We start from the raw sequence: 6746 nt of genomic DNA, 5'->3' as shown, positions 1-6746 counted from the left end.
TAAGTTGGGGATACATTTTTGCAATCTATCCCCAACTTAAACAGCCCACATATGCCCTCTCATCTCATAATCCTATGACATTTACTCAACACCGATATCCAGGACCAGGACTCAAATCTGACACTACCAATCTCAGCTTTGAGCAGCCAGCCAGCATTATTAATCACTTTACCATCTACTCTACATATCTCAACGTCTTACTCTTATCTAATGTGGAATTCAGTTGCGAGTGAGGGCACGAGGACAGAACAAACGACACCTTGTGGAAGACAGCCAGAAATGAATAAAAAGTAATGATTAAATGCAGAGTGTTGTATAAACACATAAGAACAGAATGAAAACCAGAATCCTGTCTGTGTACACATGCAAGGAACTGGGATTGTTCTCAGTGTACTTATTAAAACAGGCAACATAGATAAAAGCAACACGTAAGAAGAAGCACAACCTGTGTAAAATAATCAGCATTATATAATGACAGTTTAGATACCAAAATCAAGGTTGTGAAGCCTTTGAACTTCTATATGTGACACTGGACTATACAAATTCTGCAAGTTCTTCCTGGAGAACTTGAAACATCAGTTTAAAGAACTAACAGGTAAGTGATCTCAGAGTTAACTGACACACTTTTGGACAGTGACTGTAGACTTGATGTGGGTTTCTTGTTTAGACTCTTAGTATTTATGAGAGAGATGTTCACACTATAGCTCTCCGGTTTACATTTCTGGAAGACGTGTAAATACTTGATCTGACGTTCTGTGTGTACTTCAAAGGAACCTTTTAAGAAATGTGAATTACTGCCATCTTGTGGTATTGGAAGTCAAAGGAATCTGCGCTTTCTTTATTTCGTATTTATCCACATACATAGTCGACAATGTTGTCAAATAAATCGAAACATCGGCATTAAAAATACTTTTAACAAAATGTTAAAACCCCGCATCCATCAGGTTTTACCTTTGGAGCAAAAAGAAAATAAATATAGACTTTTGTTAGTAACTCTGGAGTTAATCTTCCATTATCATTTCATTATATGTTTGTTTATGATGTTCATCTAAAAAAGTATTAGACGTTCAATCAAATATACAGAGGCTATACGGAGGCTTAGCAACTAATGCTCGGCTAACTATGCTTGAGCTAACAAGCGATGCACGACGGTGACGTAGTGTGAGTTGTCGTGGCCGAGTGGTTAAGGCGATGGACTAGAAATCCATTGGGGTCTCCCCGCGCAGGTTCGAATCCTGCCGACAACGTGACTCTGTTTTTGTCCGATCGAGACTGAATCTACATAAACTACGTTATGGTGGCGGCCATGTCTGTTGCAAAAAAACCTACATTCAGAACTTTCCCTGTGCTACTGTGCTAAATATCTTGAATGGTGCTGCACAGTATAATGGTTACATCAGGTATGTTCCTGAATGGCAGCTGCAAATCAATCCAGCTGGATTCATTTTGTGTAGATTCCCAGATACTTAAAAAACATTTATTGTCCACAGCCCTGAGGAGGAGCCTTTTAGTGAAATTATTTTTCTTTGAAGGAGAACATCAGAAAACAGCAAGGGCATTAGGGCAGCACCGCTGAAATATTAAATGAACACCAGTGACTAACCAATGTATGTATATATATTGAAATATAAACATACTCATTCGTAAATTTGGGCTACATGTTTGCGTGTGTCATCTGTTTAGAAGGTCTAGGCTAGCTTTCTTCTGTATAGCCTTAATGGCACATCCTGTTCTTTAAATCATATTTCAGGTTGTTGTATCAGTACATAGTAGGTGTGAAGTATTTATTTACTATTTGAAATCATGACACTAAAATTCCTATTTACAAAGGAGCAGAATTCTGAAATGTGAAATTATTCAACAAAGCATGACCCATGTGTCCCTAAGATCTGCTGAATACAGTCGAGGCTATCCTTTCTCAAAGGGATCTGCTGATAAAGTGCTCAAGTTTTCTCATGACAGCAGTGTGTGGATTCAGAGTTTCTTCCTGTTATGAGAGCTAACACAATGCATTTCTTATGCCTCAAATGAGAAATGTAATCAAGTCACTTGCTGTTTTCCTCTCATCTTTTATTATATTGCATTAGATACTCTCCTTATGTTCCCATGAACATAAGGAGAGTATCTAATGCAATACAATGTTGTGGCAGCTTATATGTTGGGTTCCTTTGACCCATGTCAAAGGAACCCAACATATAAGCTGCCACAACATTTCTGCAGTTTAAGATGCACAACAAATAAGAGAGATGGGATCACTGTCCTATGTGGATCAGACTTGTTTGTCCAGCACATCCCACAGACTTTGGATTTAAACTGTGGAGAATTTGGAGGCTAAGTCAACACCTCAAACTCATTGTGGTGCTCCTCAAACCAAAGCCATAAGGGAATACTGTTCACGGAATATTCACATGCCCATTTTTGGCGCTACTGTTGGTGGACATGAGTCACCATGGGAACCCTGACTACTGTGCAGCTATGCAGCCCCATACTAACAAACTGTGATGCACTGTGTATTCTGACACTTTTCTATCAGAATTGCCATGACACTTTTCTGCAATTTGACCTTTAGCAGCTTGTTTGTTGGATCACAGCACACAGGTCCCCATGAGCATCAGTAAGCTTTGGCCACCCATGACCCTGTTGCTGGTTCACCACTGTTTCTTCCTTGGACCACTTTTCATAGATTGCGATCACTGCAGACTGGGAACACCCCACAGGAGCTGGAGTTTTGCAGATGCTCTAACCCAGTTATCTAACCTTTTAAATTTGCTAAAAATCCTCACGCTTGCCCATTTTTCCTCCTTCTAACACGTCAAGTCTGAGGACAAAACGTTCACTTCTCCCACATATATCCCACCCACTAGCAGGTAGCAGGTGATGCAGAGACATCTGCAGTATTTTCAGTATTATTCACTTTTCGATTTGTGGCTTGCTAACACCAAAAGATGAAGCCCACCTGTAAAGTCACAGCAGTGCAAACTGTGTATGCCATCGTCACTGGAACTTACATGTGTTCATTTGGTGAGGCAGACAACACATAAATCTCTAATGTGCAGCTGTCACCTTAGAAATAAACAGCATTGAGTGTTCACTCAGCATTTACTTATTGTTTTGTGCACTAAATCCCACGATTAACTATTTTTTCCAACATTAATTTCCTGTCTTGCGTTGGAGTTTATCGTTTTACATATATATATATTTTATGTTATTGAATTTTATCATTATCATTATCTGATACCATCTCTGATTGGAGCAGGCGAGACTCTTGGGGATCATTTTGTGCAGAAGAGTCACATGACATGTGACTTAATGTTTTGCATAAGAGTAACTGTTCTGCTCTCTCTGGCATTAAATATATGCAGCTCTAAAGCTTCATACAGGTGAGTTACATTCAGACTGCCATAGCTTTAACTTGTTTGAGGGGCTGGGACATATATAAGCATGCTTGAGTGATCAGAATAAAAGCATTTCTGAAGTAATAAAGGTCTGTAATGACGCACTGTAATAATGATGGGAGAAGATTATGAAATTAGATCTAAGGAATATCCCCTTAATACACATATTGTCTTATCTTTGATAGAAAATGACTTTCTTCCATTATTGTTCTGTGACAAAAGAGAGCTGCGATGGCCGGGAATCGAACCCGGGTCAACTGCTTGGAAGGGAGCTATGCTCACCACTATACCACCATCGCCTGATGCACATCTGGAATCAGGCTTCTCTTCAGCCAGCGTTTCAGCCGGGGCTTTAAACAGCTGAGACAGGAGGAGACTGGAAAATAGGAGGAGCAAAGTAGCCAACGAGGCAAGAGAAGAGAAGTGAACTGAAGAAGCTTCTCGGATGAGAGGTGAAACGTCTTCAAGCAACTTAAAGAAGTCCAGACGCTTTCCTTGCAAACTCCTTTGACTACGATGACCTGGATGACTGAGAACCTTCACAGACATGAAGAGAAGTGAAGTGTTGATTGATGCTTGCTTCAGTTAGAAACCAAAATATTGTCTATCTTCTCTCACATCCTACTAATCCTGAAGTACTCACTCACCAAAGTAGCTGCCTAGGTGGAAAAAGTAGTCTTTCTTTACTTAGGAGAAGTACAGTAACCTATGTTAAAAACACTCTGCTAAAAGTTGAAGTATCTATTGAACTTCTTTACTCAAGTAAAAGTGAAAATGTACCACCTCTGAAATGTACTCAAAGTAAAAAGTAAAAATATGTCTTGACTGATTTCTGTTCTCCACACTGACAGTACACTGATTATGCTGTCTTTATACTTTGCTTGTGATGTCTGTGTACGTTCCAGGTATTTAATTCCTAGTGGGGCGCTTTCCCCTTTGGAGATGGTCTTGAGTTGTCACATGAGCCAAGGTGTGAAAAAGAGCTGCGATGGCCGGGAATCGAACCCGGGTCAACTGCTTGGAAGGCAGCTATGCTTACCACTATACCACCATCGCCCAATGCACATCTGGAATCAGGCTTCTCTTCAGCCAGCGTTTCAGCCAGGTCTTAAAACAGCTGAGACAGGAGGAGACTGGAAAATAGGAGGAGCAAAGTAGCCAACGAGGCAAGAGAAGAGAAGTGAAGTGTTGACTGATGTTTACATCAAGAAAAGAAAAGATGAAAACTAGTTTTATTAAAAACCACTAGATTGTGCATCTTACCACACTCCCCTTAATGATTTTTGGTGTGCTCTCTCCAAAGTTACTTTGGCTTGGAAACAAACCCATATCACACACTGGGAAGGCAGCTATGCTTGCCACTATACAGCCACCGCTTTGAATACATCTAAAACTTGCCTGCTGACTCAGCAGTGTGGCTCCACGTGCGACTACATCTGGGCAGAGAGGAGAGTTTAAAAGAAGGTAGGAGAAGGAAAAGAGTGCATCAGTTAATGCGTGTTTCTTTCTCTTCGTTGTGATGACAACTGAGCCCCCTTTTCCAAACATTTAATCCACGATTAATATTATTATAATCTGAAAATACCTGCTTCCAAAGCTGTAGCCCACTCTTTCAACAGTCAATTTGCAGAGTGTTTAGTTTTGCCTACAGAAAGGGAGTTGTTTGTAAAGGGTAACTTTGAGTGCACATGTAAACAAAAGAATAATAACATAAGATAAGAACTATAGTAAATGAGATCTATGTAACAGCCACTTATTCCACACTATATATTGTCTTATCTCTGATATAAAATGCCTTTCCTCCATTATTGTTTTGTGACAAAAGCAAGCTGCGATGGCCGGGAATCGAACCCGGGTCAACTGCTTGGAAGGCAGCTATGCTTACCACTATACCACCATCGCTTTATACACAGCTGGAATCAGGCTTCTGTTCTGTCATCAGTTCATGAAACTATGTGGCACAAAGGAGCCAACACAGCAAGAGAAGAGAAGCATAAGAAAAGCACTGCAGAAGCTGCTTCAGTTAGAAACCAAATATTGTCTATCTTCTTTTACATCCTACTAAACCTGGAGTGCTCACTCACCAAATTAGCTGCCTAGGTGGAAAAAGTACAGCCTTTCTTTACTTAAGGAGAAGTACAGAAACACTCTGCTAAAAGTTGAAGTATTCATTCAACTTCTTTACTCAAGTAAAAGTTTGGAGATGGTCTTGAGGGTCGTTGACCCACTATTGATCATTTGAGCTGTCACATGAGCTAAGGTGTGAAAAATACCTGCGATGGCCGGGTCAACTGCTTGGAAGGCAGCTATGCTCACCACTATACCACCATCGCTTGATGCACATTTGGAATCACGCTGTTCAGGCAGCGTCTTTAAAAAGCTGAGAAAGTTGGTATGAAAGTGGAATTCAGTGAATGAATCTCAGCATCATTAGCTAAAATTCATAATAATTTTACAGTTTTATTATTATTTACTATTGCTGGGGGTTGCTGACAACTTTCTGAGTGGGAGATCTGAGTTGAAGGGACATTCCAGAATCAAATTCTGACTGGGAACTCCTGACTTATTCAGGAACGCATCATAAAAGCCTTTTAGAGCCACTAGAGGCTAAATGTTGTCAGCATTAACTGAAACAAGTAACATTACTGCTTAAGTTAAAAACAAAACAAACAAAGTATGGACATGTTATCAAAAATATATGTGGACACTTTTGACAAATACAAAAAATGAAATGCCATTTTAAATGATATATATACTTTGATTGGGAATGGAGGCCGTCCTGCTTTTTAAATCATTTAAATGTCTTAGCCATTTACGGTAGAGCACGACAAACCTAAAGTGTCCTGACTGCCGTTGTCCTCTGGAGCACCCTAACACTCACACTCGTTGCACTGCCTCATCTTACTAGCAGATGTCACTGTCGAGTCATTTCAAGCAGTTATTCGATAATTTATTCTTAAAACTATTTTTTCTTTATAAATATATTTTCATATTTAAGTGCCTGTTACTGTGCTTAAATATTACGATCCCCTCATTGTCACTGGTAAAACTGACAAGGCAGCAGCCACTGATTGAGAGTGATTCACGTTCTGTAACTAAAATATGTAAAATATGTTTATGTTACTATTCAAAAGAGCAAGGCACAAAACAGGACGTTGAAAAGAAGAGCGCTGTGGCAGATTACAATCGGTTATAGCATATTACATGAAGTTAAATATCTGCTGGTGTAAAACACACTTTAAGTATACTTTAATAATTATTTCTTTAATTCTGTCATAAACAGTATTAACCTAAAATATGTAACAAACAGGCCAATACACAGGATGCGTTCAACAGCTGGCCTCACGGTCA

The 6746-nt window shown here is 39.6% G+C and overlaps 4 non-coding genes across 4 annotated transcripts; 1 reads left to right on the top strand and 3 right to left on the bottom strand.

The window, feature by feature from the left end:
- The first annotated feature begins 1165 nt into the window (after positions 1-1165).
- Positions 1166-1247, top strand: trnas-aga (transfer RNA serine (anticodon AGA)). The gene has a single exon. It is a non-coding gene; the product is annotated as a tRNA-Ser (tRNA).
- Positions 1248-3622: 2375 nt separating this feature from the next.
- trnag-ucc (transfer RNA glycine (anticodon UCC)) lies at positions 3623-3694 on the bottom strand. Its single transcript has one exon. It is a non-coding gene; the product is annotated as a tRNA-Gly (tRNA).
- A 685-nt stretch (positions 3695-4379) lies between these two features.
- On the bottom strand, positions 4380-4451 carry trnag-ucc (transfer RNA glycine (anticodon UCC)). Its single transcript has one exon. It is a non-coding gene; the product is annotated as a tRNA-Gly (tRNA).
- Positions 4452-5225: 774 nt separating this feature from the next.
- Positions 5226-5297, bottom strand: trnag-ucc (transfer RNA glycine (anticodon UCC)). Its single transcript has one exon. It is a non-coding gene; the product is annotated as a tRNA-Gly (tRNA).
- Positions 5298-6746: the final 1449 nt, after the last annotated feature.

Source organism: Pelmatolapia mariae, linkage group LG9, assembly GCF_036321145.2.
Source record: "Pelmatolapia mariae isolate MD_Pm_ZW linkage group LG9, Pm_UMD_F_2, whole genome shotgun sequence".
In the NCBI taxonomy this organism is placed as follows: Eukaryota; Metazoa; Chordata; class Actinopteri; order Cichliformes; family Cichlidae; genus Pelmatolapia; species Pelmatolapia mariae.
Note: the sequence above shows the minus strand (reverse complement) of the source record. Positions and strands in the feature narration are given on the sequence as shown.